The 15,546-nt window shown below is 41.4% G+C and overlaps 1 protein-coding gene across 1 annotated transcript in view; it reads right to left on the bottom strand.

The window, feature by feature from the left end:
* The window catches only part of ZBTB20 (zinc finger and BTB domain containing 20), a 3,989,371-nt gene that overhangs the window by 3,547,413 nt on the left and 426,412 nt on the right, over positions 1-15,546 (bottom strand). Inside the window, exon 2 of the mRNA XM_069635901.1 lies at positions 10,824-10,951. The gene's annotated coding sequence lies outside the window, so the exon portion shown is untranslated. The remainder of the gene's footprint in view (positions 1-10,823; positions 10,952-15,546) is intronic.

Raw genomic sequence — 15,546 nt, forward strand, 5'->3', positions numbered from 1 at the left:
GGTTATTGTGTAGGATGGCGCCTGGTTAGGACTAGGGCCAGTATATATGGCAAATGCACTAAGCATGTCCCAGACAGTATTCAACCACTTTGGGGCTTGAGATTGATGTTTGCTGTTAGAGCCTTTAATACTTCAGTGTCATTAACAACCACAGAGATTTGGCCTTTATTTCAACCGGCCAATGATGCATGAGGATGATAAAAACCGTGAGCATGAACTTGTGAGGAACTGAGTGCTGCTTTATATCTGATGGGATAAGGAGACATTGAGTATAGCCGGGAGGGCCACTGTGTGTGTCATGCAGTGCAGGAGTATTCAGAAAGTCAAGATGAAAGACTATGAGGTTAAGAGGGTACAAACTGGAGACATGCTTACAATTACTTTGACCATTTGCTTGTAGCAATGGATTCCTTATTTACAAGATATAAGTAAAAACTGGTGGATCTTAACAAGTTTCACTGAGGGGTACTTATGGTATTGATAGCTGGACTTTCTTTCATTTTTAAACACTGAGTGTAAACAACCAAAGTAAACTGAAGATAAAGTAATCTAAGACCATGTTTTTATTAATAAGTGTTGGGTCAAATAGTATGTGATTTCAGTGCACATCCCAGGCGAAGTGCAATCAAAATAGTGAATCATCACCAGTATTCTAATGGTTTGGAAAGAACTGGGCTTGAATGGGTAACAGTTCCTGCAAAGCAGAACCCTCTTTAAATTCTGGACCACTGATGTAAAGCAATTCCTGGAACCTACGCGGAGGATTGCATAATTCCATGTGGGCCAGTTTCCGACCTTTCCTCTCATACTTATCTCCCCTCCTCTCTGCCCTTAAACCCCATTGTCACATCCCATATCAGGTCATTTTCTTTTCCACTTGACATCTGGGGACTCACACTCTTTCAAACTTAATCCAGCGGCACACAACTGATGGCTTTTCATATGTATCGAACTACAACTTTCAACAGCCTTAGACAATAGTGAATGGTCGGTGAGGGAGGGGTAATAGGAGTCATAGTCCAAAACATCTGGAGTGTCGTAGGTTGCAGGCCCTGGACTAATCCAAAATCAGCCCACAGATGCAATGCAGACCATATATGTAAACCTGGTCTTGTTTAGCAAGATTGCCACTAGCCATTTAAAGGAATGGTGCGGTCAAAAATGTTATTGTCCCTATGGTTCGGCCATGTGTTTTTAACCATACTTTGATCGATCGTACAAACATTTCCTATGCACCTTACCGGAGTTTTCATCTTTTGAACACAAGCGAAAACAGGCAGCAGGGCGCGGCCATCCTGTGATAATCTTATCAGTTGCCGCATCGCTCTCGGTGAACTGCCTTTGCGGCACTAAATCATATCCCCCGCCCCTGAGCCTGACATCACTAGACGCGTACCGTCCATTTCACAACGCCAAAGCAGGTCTTGTGTCAACATTCTCTGTGCTTCAGCTAATGACGTGTCGCCTTGGAAATGGCAGGACGCCTCTTTCCTCAATAAGTATAAACAGACCGTTTCACAACACACAACAGCAGATTTTCTATTCCATTCCTCTCACTGTATTTCTTTGAGTATTCTGTGACTCGTTTCTGTGCTCTGGTCAGCTACCTTTGTTGCTTTTAGCCCGTGCAAACAGATACCAGTACCATCGCTATACATTATTTTTGTTTGTTTACCCCGTAATGGCAACAATAATTCCCTACCAGTACGAGCCCGAGTATTCCAAGGAGGAATTAATGGAAAGAGAAAGATGTAGAAACAATGGGGCTTCTGACGACAGTTGGGAGGACGATTCAACAGATCAAGAGCTTGAGCCTAGTCGCATGGACGGCATCTCCACCTGGTGTACCTTCAATCGGTGCGTGCTAATGCCAACCGAGTTGGAGAACTGCTGCTGTAGAGAAAACTGTGGATGCTTGTCCTACATATCGCAAGGCGAGCTTCGGCCGCAATGCGTTACCGAGCTGCCAGACTTCAGGGCAGCCTACCTCACACGGTCCGTGTTGAGGATTTTGATGGTGCTTATGCACGAAATTCGCACAACAGTTTGCCCTCGTAATCCAAGTAACAAGTAAGTATACTCTGGTTGTGTACTATTCTATTACTACTATTTCACGGTTGTCTCCTATATTCTCGTACCTTCAATATCAATTGAGTCTTGCAATTCTCTAGTAATAGTCGTATAAAAGTCGTTCAATATTGTGCAGTGTCTAGGTAGCATTTGTCCTGGCAAAAATGCCATTGGATACAAGAATTGTCATTGACAACTAAGGTTTAATACACTTATCTTGGTCATTTAAAAACAGTTTGTATCTTTCTCTTTCACAGGTGGTACCGGCTGGTGGCCTATCGTTCATTTACATTGTGGCTTCATGGGAGGCTTGAAAACCGCGTTCGACGAGTAATACCCGCATGTGTCGTTGGTGCCATTAGAGAAACAGCGGTCAGTACAGGGGATTTTCCCTCACTGTGCTGCAACCAGACCTTTACAATGTGTAGTAGGTTTGTGCCATCAAAATAAGAAACAAAATAAAACAACATATTTTTTATCAATGGTTGTTTCAGTTTTTCAGTGAATCAAGTGTGTCTCCATTCAGCAGTGTTCCGGTGCCTTGTCTGCACGCCCCAGGCCCATCCATCCCTCCTCCACTATCAAAGGCAGTTGGCACCAGTGGATGTGCGCTGCCAAAGGGTGCTGTCAAGGGCGCGAACGGCCAAGGTGCCAAACACCATGTACACTTCAAAGCTATCTTTCGCACAGGGGTCATTGTTCACATTCCCTCCTCAGACCCCGTGTCTCCAGGCAGGCTCCGCTTGAAGCAGGCCGCGCCCCTGCAATCCACATAAGTGTGTCTCCATTCAGCAGTGTTCCGATGCGTTGTCTGCACGCCCCAGGCCCATCCATCCCCCCTCCACTATCAAAGGCAGTTGGCACCAGTGGATGTGCGCTGCCAAGGGTGCTGTCAAGGGCGTGAACGACCAAGGTGCCAAACACCATGTACACTTCAAAGCTATCTTTCGCACAGGGGTCATTGTTCACATTCCCTCCTCAGACCCCTTGTCTCCAGGCAGGCTCTGCTTGAAGCAGGCCGCGCCCCTGCAATCCACATAAGTGTATCTCCATTCAGCAGTGTTCCGAAGCCTTGTCTGCACGCCCCAGGCCCATCCATCCCCCCACCAATATCAAAGGCAGTTGGCACCAGTGGATGTGCGCTGCCAAGGGGTGCTGTCAGGGGCGCGAATGGCGAAGATGCCAAACACCATGTACACTTCAAAGCTATCTTTTGCGCAGGGGTCATTGTTCACATGCCCTCCTCAGACCCCGTGTCTCCAGGCAGACTCCCCTTCAAGCAGGCCACGCCCCCGCAATCCAAGTAATACCACGACATATACACGTCATTCATTCACATACACACCCCTTTTTGTAATTCTTTATAAACCACTTGATATTTATCATGAGAACATCTTTGAGCACTGCAAGTCAACTTGTGAACGTGCTACCTGAGAACCCCGGTGACTAATGCTAATCTGCTCATCGTCGTGCTATCTGTGAACTTCTGTGATTGCTGCGAGTCAACTCGTCAGTGTGCTACCTGTGAACATCTCCCTGTTCGCTTGCCACTGACTACTCTGCTTGCTGAATCTAACTATTTGTTGGTCAAGGTAAGGGCATGTATCCTAATCATATCTCCTTCATCTGTAAATGTCTTTCTATTTCGAACTAACATACTCAGTAGTGCTATGTTCATTTGTCTAATTGCTATTGACTTGAGTTTCATTTGTTATGTTATCGATATATCAATTTTCATCAGTGTCAATTGGCATCGAATTGCATCCTTCGCGGACCGTGTCTGTAATATAAGCATGTTTCCTTGTCATGCACGATAGTACATTCAAGGGATGAGTAACATCTTCTGATTTTCGTCACATCAATGAATTGTTTATGAAAGATATCCTATAATACAGCCACCCATGCTGCACTGGTTTTGCTGTGGTGACCAAAACAAAGCTTGCATTGAAGAATGTATGGTCTAATTGACTAATTCCTTCTTTTCGGTTGCCCTTCGAAGACCCATAACAAATCTGAAGGCACTGCAATGCATGTATTCCCTAAGACTGCAGATCGAATTAGAGAATGGGTCAGATATTGCGGATATGCACCGGCAGAGCTTGAAAGTCGAGTAAAAAATGAATTGGAGGACAAGAGGGGTGATTGATCCCGCATCTGCAGCCTCACTTTACCCCGAATATGTACGACACATCCTTGCACACAAAGAAGAATCAACTGAGAACGACTCGAAAATTGCTCCCAAACGTTATTCTGACTTTATTCGTTCACATGTCGCCACAGGTGAGTCACGCTTCCGGATTTAGCTTTAGGCTTTGCGGTAGTGTGCAGATAACCAAATGGATTCATTGGTATTTTAGGTGTAAATGTCACTAATAACTATGCTATAGTGTCCTTTGAAATAAGCATAATGTTTTCGTAATCTGTCTACTTACATGTCAATTTTTAAGATTAGCATTTCTAAATCAAATAATGTTTTCCCTTTACAACTCGATGACTATGCACTGAATATGAAGGAGCAAGATTCAGCATCCATGTCTTGCCTGGAGTCAACAACCACTTCGAGCGCGTATCAGGTAGTCTTACTTAGCTATTCAGTTCCGGAATTGTTTTATGCATGGAATTTGAGATAATCTGATCATATTTATGTACCGTGTCATTCTTTTACACAATGTTTCATTCGTGGTTTGCTATTGATATGTACCTTTGTCCACGTCCCAATGTGTGTGTTCAATTTCCAATATTTTCATCCTTACTAATGAAAGTACTGTGTTTCAGGGAGATGCTGAAGCGTCCACTACAATGACATCATTCCTTGTAGTTGATCCAGGGCCAGAGGTATGCATACTGACAGTTCCATCGATTGAGATAATCTGATCATATTTACATATTGTGTCATTTGTTTACACAATGTTTCATTTGTGTTTTGCTATTGATATGTACCTTTGTCATCGTCCCAATGTGTGTGTTCAATTTACAATATTTTCATCCATACTAAAGCATGTACTGTGTTTCAGGGAGATGCTGGAGCGTCCTCTACAATTACAACACCCCTTGTAGTTGATCCAGATGTATGGGTACTGACATTTCCATCGAATGAGATAATCTGATCATATTTACATATTGTGTCATTTGTTTACACAATGTTTCATTCGTGGTTTGCTATTGATATGTACCTTTGTCGTCGTCCCAATGTGTGTGTTCAATTTACAATATTTTCATCCATACTACTGCAAGTACTGTGTTTCAGGGAGATGCTGAAGCGTCCAATACAATTACATTATCCCTTGTAGTTGTTCCAGAGGCAGAGGTACGCATACTGACAGTTACATCGAATTAGATAATCCGATCATATTTACATATCGTGTAATTCTTTTACACAACATTTCATTTGTGGTTTAATATTTATATGTACCTTTGTCGTCGTCCGAAAGTGTGTGTTCAGTTTCCAATATTTTCATCCATACTAATGCAAGTACTGTGTTTCAGGGAGTTGCTGGAGCTTCCTCTACAATTACATTATCCCTTGTAGTAGATCCGGAGCAAGAGGTATGCATACTGACAGTACCCGCTAATGAAAGAAAGTCGGTCTAATTTTATTTGTAATACAAAACACTTTTTTTAAATGGATACTCTTTTCTAGGGATGTATACAAGATCAGTAAATTGAACGGGAGGCACGTGGATCCGAGTCGGTGTACCAACTTGCTGTTGGTGATGTTAGAGTAAAGAAGGTTTGAACGAAAAGAAAGAAAAATAAGGTTATTTGTAAACAGTTTCTATTTTTAGCAAATGTTTTGTGCTGAGGCCTTCATTATATGCTTTTTTTTATGTAACTTGTACGATACTGTATGTTGGATTTACATTGAACATCCTTTTTCCTATCTGTCCTGTAGTTGCCCGATGGAGTATGGACTATGCAGACAGAGACAGCAACACAAATGAGAGATGCTGCTTGCCAAACTGTTTTCGCCATGGAGGAATTATTAATTGAGGCGCAGCGCGTTGAGACTCGAGAGGCCTTTGTCCAATGGCCACAAAATGAATTTAATGTGACTGGCGAATCCAGCAAAGTGTTTTTGGACCATTGCTACAATGCGACTGCTCCACCAGATGAAGATGAAACTGAATGTATAGAAGATACTTTTACATTATTCGCAGAGCACTTGACAAAATCGACACCCGCCAAAAAAATGCCACCCAAAAAGCAGTCGACATTGATGTTTTCTCCTATTCACGGTCAAGTAACAGATGTTGTAATGACAGAGACTGAAGCATCAACACAATTTACAGACGAACTAGACAAAGATCTCAACTATATTATGTCCAGTTTGGCTGATATGTCCACAACGGTTCAGTCTGAAACAACATTAATGCAGGATGACACTCTAATAAAGGAGTCCAAATACATTGTATTCGACAGCAGTTTGATGGAGATTATAAAGATGCTGAAATGTGTGCATTCAGTGAGAGGGGACGTATGTGGGAAGCCATTGGTGAATGTGACTCGTGTAACACAAGGCAGTAACCTCAAAATGCATGCCACCTGTGAAATGCTACATAAAACTTCTTCATGGTCCACTCAACTGATGCTGAGTAAACTGCCAGCTGGCAATCTACTGTGTGCAGCAGCTTTACTTTTCAGTGTCTCTAGTTTCAGGAAGTTATCCAGTTTCTGTCAGTTTGTGGGACTCTATTTCATTTCTAAAATGCAGTACTACAAATATCAACGTGATTATCTATTCCTTGCCATTATTGAAGCATGGAAAATTGAACAATTGTCTATTCAAAGTACATTCTCCGGCAAACGGTTCAGTCTAGCCGGCGATGGACAGTGTGACAGCCCCAGATTTTCTGCTAAGTGCTGCACATACCACTTTCAGGACATGGAAAGTAATACAATTGTGAGTTCGGTGGTCGTTCTGGTGTCCGAATGTACATCCTCAGTGGCCATGGAGAAACTTGGTTTTATAAAATCACTGGAAGATCTACAATCGAGGGGTACGCAAATCGACCTCATAGCCACAGACAGACATGTTTCAATAGCCAAGACAATAGAGAGCAGTTTCCAAATATTAAACATCAATTTGATGTATGGCATGTTGCCAAATCAATCAATAAAAAATCTCAGCTGCAGGGAAAAAAAAAATTTGGAAAGTATTTCACAGTGGTCCCAGTCTTTCAGCAACCATCTTTGGTGGAGCTCCAAAACATGTGAAGGGTCTGTGGAAATTCTACTGGAAAAATGGCGATCACTAATGCACCACTGTTCCAACGTTCACCACTGGACAGAAAACCAACATTTTCACCAATGTGAACATGGCCCTTTGTCCCCGGAGCAGGCACGGAAGAAGAAGTGGTTGATTCCATCTTCACCTCCACACAAAGCTCTTGAGAAGATTGTGTTTGATAAAACTCTATCAAGAGATCTGAAGGGCTCACAGAATTCTGTCACACAGAAGATTTGGAGGTGTTCCACAATATGTGCCTAAAGTACAGGCCCAAGAGATTGCATTTCGGCATCAGAGGGATGAAATATAGGACATTACTAGCGGTATTAGCGCATAACGAGAATGTAGGCCATGAACATTCTAGGACTGCAGGAAACCTAGGGATCATTTGCTACACTATGGCCTTTACGAAAAGAAGCAAAAAATGGGTGATTAAATATCTTATTATGAATGTCATAGAGATGCATACTCATGGAATTGTGTGCGAATCTGTTCAGAGCACCCATACATTGCCACAAAACATTGCCAATGTGCCATGTCCACCCAAAGCAGAGCTTGTTGATCAGTTCAATTTCCCTGTACAAATGATTACCATCTATTTTTATTTTTGCCAAAAATGTTTTCATAAAGTGTCCAAATAAAGTATGCAATTTCTCTTTTGAAATGTATCCTCTTTGTCCTTTTTTTTAAACTAGTACAATTGTTACGATTGACATACAATGTATCACTGCTTTCACATTTCACATTTTCGTCAAGCTACTGTGGGACCTTCATTTATCGTGTTAGTGCCCAATGGATAACAGTGTGTAAGAATCTTTGCGTTTCGGCAGTTGCATTGCCATACAGTTCCCCAAACAGCTGAATATCTGCTCTTCACACAAAAGGGATGAGGCCTAGGCTACATAAGATACTAGGCATGTACTGACTGTGAAAACATGCCATGGGGTAGGAGGCCGTGAGATAAGCAGAGGTGGGGCTATTACTAGACACACTTTGACTCAGTTTTTGTGTTTCCTCGACTACAATTTTGGAGTAGGGCACGTTCTGTCATTGGCAAGTTTCCCCTACCCCTCAGCAGCACCACGAACAGCAAGCAGTGACAGCCCCCATTATTTTCCTGCAGGGCCCATGCTTCAAAATTCCAGTTCTCATGGATGCGTTGACATGAGATGTTGCAAACTAAGAATGTATGTTCATTGTGAGTAAAGGTGACCAGCTTTGAATTTTTGCTTGGGAGCTGGGTAGGCCTGTGCGTCACATACACAGTATAAGGTTCTATTGTGTTTTTACCTTGAGAGACAGGGACCATTCCGAAAGAGATTGAATTGAAGGAGGGGTGTAATAACGTAAGATATGATAGAGTTGTCCATTCCAAAACTGGATTTAGTTACATGTAATTTCAGTTTATGAAAAATCGTTGACACAAACAGAGTCTGCGTTGTGGTCTGCATTACGCAAAGAGTATGGAAATGCTGAATATAATGTAAGTTTCTCTTTAAACGATTTTATACCAGAACTAGTTCAAATATCAATAGCTGACCGTTATTGCTGGGTTACATTGTACTTGTTCGTTCTGTGTGGCATATTGCAATGAAGCGCCAGTACACCGCCACTCGTTTCTCCCTGGTCCAACACTAATAAATCATTACATTGTGCACCTCGAATTGTTGCCTCAGTTTACGGATTACGTTTAGAGCTGAACATACTCCATTGCACTATCCTCGTAAGCAAATAGCGGAGTACTTTCCACGTTGTGTTCTCTTGGTTCACATTGTGTCACATCTGTGCTAATAAGTAAAATGATTAATTGTAATAAAGATCGCCTACTGGGACACATTTCTATTATGTTTTCGAAACGGGTACTTTCTGCCATTCTGCGATTGTCACAGATTCTAGATGCCAACTGACGGGTTGTTCAATCAGCAGCTGCAGATACTTGTGAAAAACTGGATATATTGGACTCTTTTTTGGGACGATCGCGAAGGGCCGATATGCCCTTATGCCGTACCAGCGATTCGTAGCAACATCATAACATTTACAGTGGTCTAGTGCCAAGTTGATGCACCAGCCTTGCAATTCACATTCACCGTGCGACCAAAGTGCTTCATTTACCCAAAACGAACACCCTGTTTACCCAAAAGGAACAGCGCGTGACTCACGATAAACATTTGCGGATCGAGAGCAAAGAAAAAAAGTTCCATTTTGATTGAATATGTCAATCGCAGAATGTTCTCGAAGCATTTAATGTGAAATAGATGTACTTTACCAATTGTACAGTCTTGCCGTTTCCTTTTGAAGTACAGTTTCATATTCCAAATTGTGACGCGCTGTGTTGTGAGATGATGTGTGTTGTTTTCTGGGTTCTGCGTCAAGTTGCGTAGGTGACAACTCCGCTCCGCTGCTCAGTAACGTCACGGAGAGAGGCGCAGAATATCAATGATTTGGTGATGTCAGGCTCAGGGCGGGGGATATGATTTAGTGCAGCAAAGGCAGTTCACCCAGTGCGATGCGGCAACTGATAAGATTATCACAAGATGGCCGCACCCTCCTGCCTGATTTCGATTGTGTTCAAAAGACGAAAACTCTGATAAGGTGCATAGGAAATGTTTGTATGATCGATCAAAGTATGGTTAAAAACACATGGCCGAACCATAGGGACAATAATATTTCTGACCGCACCATTCCTTTAATATGGAGATTCATCTATGATGCAATATAAACCAATGTAACCAAGCACTTTTTAAGGCTGTCTACATATCTGTGATTTATTCTTTGCCCTATTTGTAATGTCTCTTGTGCAGAGGATAATGAATGATACTGGTACACAAATATTTAGACCCTGCAACACCACTGAAGATTGTTTATGATGCTAGAATGTTTTTTGAAGTGCATTAGTGTCCCTCATACCATCCATCTTTAGCAATTTTGCATTCATGTACAGGAAAACAACATTTATCTTTAAATGTAAATCTGCTTTGAGTAATTTTGGTTCACAACCTATGCATGAAAACAAATCTTTGTTGACTTATTGAAAATCATTTGTTTTAATGTGTTTAAATTGCTCCTGATTTAAATCCCGCCTCACTTGTATAAGAAATATAACCTTTATGCTGTGACAGATTTGGCCAGTTATGCTGTTGTTGATAGAAATTCGATTAAAAATTATTTTAGCACTAGGGACTGCTTAGAGGAAAGGATTGCTTTCTGCTCACAGACACATTTCAGAGTGTTCATGTTTGGTTAGCCAATCCGATGATAATATATATTGCCTCATGCACAGTAAAATGTGTGTACTTGTTTGTACCATTATCCTGTTGTTCATCTGTTTTCTTCAGAGCTGAGCTAATAAACCAACCTAATAGAAAAATCCACTCAAGTTTTTAGAACAAACAGCAAATATGCAAACAATTTCAAATGTACATACATTTTTATAATAGACATACTTTAGGAAAAACCTGTACGATAATTCTCTTTTCTAATGTATCAAAGACACATGAAGTAAACAGTGAAAAAACATCTAGCTGACCTTATATTTCGTGTGAGCCTTCAAAATTCCCAAACTCTTTTAAATTCACCAATCTCCAAGATGGCAGTATCTTCCTGTAAAGTCATCCATAGTACTGTCGATATCATGTACAAATGTATGCTCTTTAGCTTTTAGGAAAAGAGAAAAGACATAAGGTATTGATACTTATAAAAACAAAGGCATATTTCCTTTTTTCTTTCATTAGCACCTTTATAAAAGTTATATAATTTTAAAGATTATTTTTAGTTTCTACTGGAAAAATTGCTAATTAAACTGCAAATTCTCCAATGACTCAACTTATATGTATACATAAAATGTATGTATATAAGCCAATATACCAACACAACACAGTGTATAGAAACAAGTTTAGTATTAAAATATACAAGTACCAAAACTATTAAATTAAAGATGGGATAAACAGGATAAACAGGATTCATTAAGGGTATTGGCACAGATCTCAATTTATTCATACTAAATATACTTAAATGCAATGCCTTGGTAAAAAGAACAAAATATTTCCTTGCCTTCATCGATTTCGAACAGTCATTCGATAGTGTGGATAGAATGAGACTATGGCACAAATTGAAAACTTGGAATTGCCCAGCTGACCTACTGGACTCTATTATAGTGCTTTATTCAGATACAAACATTCAAGTCAGGTTAAGCAATCAGGGCCATATGACTGTGAAAATCCCAACATATAGAGGATTAAAGCAAGGATGTCCTCTTGCCTAAATTTTATTCACTCTTTACCTATCAGACTTTCCTGAATCGCCGGGCTTAGTGTCCGGTTTTCCTCCAAAAATAGCTCAATACCATACATCGTGGATTCTTTATGCTGATGATATGGTCATTATTGACCAGACCCGGATTGGCCTACAGTGGGGGCTGAATGTCTTGGTAGACTATACTACAATCAATAATCTGATTATAGTATAGTTTTTTTATAGTTAGTAAAGTTTTTTTTTACATTTATCAATTTATCTGAGGATAAATGTAAAAAAAAACGGCATCCTGTAACTCGGATCGAAACAAGGCAGAGGCATAAGAATCACAAATATTTTCAAATGGAATATTGGGGAACACCAGCTCAGCCAAGTAAATTCCATTATATACCTGGGTGTTTTAATTAATTGTGGCATAAATGAAAACCAATGAATGGAGGTGTTACACCAAAGAATCAAAACGTTACCCACACAAACCAAAATAATCATCAAGAAATATGGTAAATACATGCTAATTCCTGCAATTTTCTTCTATCAAGAGGAGGTTGTCTCGATTGTAATCTATGGGGCTGAAACCCTGCTTAATCTACACTGGAAGTCATGGACATCACTTGAAGGTCTCTTCTAGAGGAAGGTTCTATGCTTACCTCAGGGAACGCCAGTCAGCTTCATTAGGTATGAGCTGGGCCGCCAATCCCTAGAAGCTCAAGTCCTATGGAAATCCCTTCAACTTTTTAGGAAGTGCATAATGGAACATTTTTCTCCACCTTTTGAAATCTTTAGAACAGAAGCAAATGGGAGAAAAGAGCCATTCCTCGATCAATGGAAAATAATGTGCCAAACTCGTCTAGAAGAACTTGGATGTACTAAAAAAAACAACCCTGACATGATTTAAAAAAAACGGAAACATGAAGACTGGATCTTGATGCATTCCATAAACGCTAACAGCAGAATGCGCATTGAGAACACATTTGAAAGGCGATCTCTAAATGGCGTGCCACAGTATCTAAAACAATTTCCTTCAAGGCACATCCAAGAGTTATTTTTGAGATTTCGTCTTAATGTATTCCCAACAGGATAGATCTTATCTCTATGCAACAAACACCTGCATACTAGCTCGAGTTATAGGTTCTGCAAGAGTTTGAAAGTCTGCGAATCATCAAGGCACCTACTAATTACCTGTCCAGCATTGAGAACTGCGAGATCCCTTCACCTTGGGAAATGTGTTGAAAATATACCTTCATTGTCAGCAGAGGACTAGTGGAACAAAATTATAGCTGGCATGGATATCAGCTTGACAATAGCAGCAATGAGATTCCTGGAAAAAACCCTGAGTGAACCACCAATGGAAGAGTGTCATAGATGTTTGACGGGAAAAAAATAGTCTGTTTAGCTGATTAATTGGATGACATTTGAAGTTGATAATTAGATGTGATGTGACATTTATTTAAAAGGTTTGTATAAACCAAAGTAAATTAATTTAAAAAAAAGATGGGAAACGGATTTAAATAAGTATCTTGAGCCTCAAAGGTATCTTAAAACGGAATAGATTTTCAGTAAATTGAGTGTGAAAAGCAACATTTTTCCATGGGCAGTCATTAACACCAAAAACTGATGAAATGCCAAAAAAAACAGTATTCGTGTAATACAAAAGAGCATGTCTTCCTATGAGAAAGCTCGCACATAAAAACGTTTTTCAGTGATTTACCTGTATGTGTAATTTAACCAGAGATGAATCGGGAGCCATCACCGTTGCAACAGATCCACAAAAATGTAATCCAACCTTTGGGTCACTGCAGTTAGAAACATGTGATGCTTCTTTCAATCCATGTATTTGGAGAAATGTGTTCCAATGTTTGATTCCCTGTCATTGGATCCAGGTTTTCTGACCCTGGAATCCCATTAATTACAAACCTGTGATTTAACTGTGGAATCCCTGTAATTAGAAAATGCAATTCCACTTCAACCCCAGACAGCAACAAGGGGGTCCAAAGCTTCAGGCTCTGCAAGATGATCCCAGTTAATGTCAACAATTCAGGGTGCAACCAGCGAATTAGAGACACTTGACCTCTGAGATGCTAGAGGCTAACGCAAGCTCCTCATGCCCCCTTCTGTGCCATGAAAGATGTGTTTGTGAAGCAGGTGAGGTGCCCAGTTGGGCGAGTTGAGACAATTATCTGAGAAAGCCCACCAGATCGGTAGAGGTGGAGTCACAAATGAGGCAGACAATGGATTACCGTCTTGGGTGAGCTGGTAACGATTGAAATGCAGAGGCTGGTTGCACCCAATAGCCTCTCAGATCCTGCAATCAAAATGACTGAAGAGCCCACCAGTTTAGGGTTGTGATGACAATGAGCGTGATGGCCATGATGTATAATGTATAATGTATGCATGTAAATCAATTATCCTTTTCTTATGAATTCCTGAGATTTTCATTACCAACTGCAGCCTGAAACTTTGTACATTGCAGAAAGGATGAACATACGTTATATCAATGCTCCCACGCTAAGGCAACAATGGAGTGTCTCTTACATACAGTCAGCCCAAAGCCAGGGACGGTTCCATCCCAATCGCTGTATGCCTCACCCCGTAATATGACTCTCTCTAGCTATGCTCTCTGAGGTTCATTATGAACACCCAGGCTGGTGTACCTTCAATCTATCATGCCTATCATGGAAGTCAAAATGCAAAGGGGGTTCCTTTGATTGTGATCTGATCACTAGTTAACTTGCAGAAAATTGATTTGGTGGCAACATCCCCTAAATCACAGCCTCCAGACTGGGGCCTCTCTCATACACTCTACGGCTTATATAGATGGCCTACTATCACCGAAGGCTCATTCAGCTAGGGTGGACACCATGGGCTAGATAGCAGCATGAATAAACCACATAGTGCAGAATCCACAATAAGCATACAGGACTCTGTGTCATTGCAGGCCACTGGGACTGTGCGTTGCATGCTACAATCTAAGCAGTACACACTTGCTAATGTGATAATATGGCAGCTTCCACGTTGAGAAAGAAGGACATTTTAGCAATGGTAATGCTAGGGGCAAAAAGGAAACCGGACCCTGTTCCCCTACCAAGACACTTGAACCAGTGCTCAGTAAAAGAATGATTACATTAACATTGTTGAAACTGTTAATGATCTAGACTACTGCTTCCATTGAATCTATCCAAAATGACATGACTGAAATGGGACATAACAGGTGGGCTTGGCTGAGGATACTTGTAACGCTCACCTGATTCCCGTAGAGGCGCCGGTCTTGACTGGGCGTATACCGTATCTGCAAAGGTGATGTGTAACACACGGCTGGCTCTTTGGGCTGGACCTCTGTGCACTGTATGTCTGACTTGAAGGGTAAGATGTCTGCAGATAGAAAATATGGGATTAAGGAACTGGGTTATTGAATGTCTCTCTCTTCTTCCCTTTCTCTTCTCCTGTAGAACCCCAAAGGTTAATGCTCTCACCTTAGGTAAGGGAACGCCATGCTCTCCATCTGCCTCGGGGCAGGGTGCTGTAAACAGTTTCTTCACTGGATAAGGGGAGCAGGCCTCTTGACTTCAGAGGACTGCTGTCCGTCGTTTACTGCACGAACGGTAAGTTTCGAGTAATTCTAATGTCTTCAAAGTCTTTAGTAATGATGTTTCTTGTTTTGCAGGGTTCCGGCGATGGCGGATGACGGGCTGAAGTGAGTTGAAGATGGAGCCCGTGTGATGAATAGAAGCGCCTGGAAGCACGTAAGTAAGCGCTTGTTGCCTGCTTCACGATGCGCTCTAACTGTCCTTTTATTTTGCAGGTACAAGTTCGGAGCGGCTGCAGGGTGCCGGAATACCCACTGGGTTAGATGTGGAAAGGAGTAATGGCACGTGAGTATTAAAGTTCCCCAATGTCTTTAAACGCACCTTGTTTTGTCTTTCAGATGCGGGATGCAGCGCCGAAGGCCTCCAGAGCGTGCGAAGAGTTGGTAAGCTTTTGTCTTTCAGATGCCGGAATGC

The sequence above is a fragment of the Ambystoma mexicanum genome, chromosome 7p (genome assembly GCF_040938575.1).
Source record: "Ambystoma mexicanum isolate Mex_15411 chromosome 7p, UKY_AmexF1_1, whole genome shotgun sequence".
Classification (NCBI taxonomy): Eukaryota; Metazoa; Chordata; class Amphibia; order Caudata; family Ambystomatidae; genus Ambystoma; species Ambystoma mexicanum.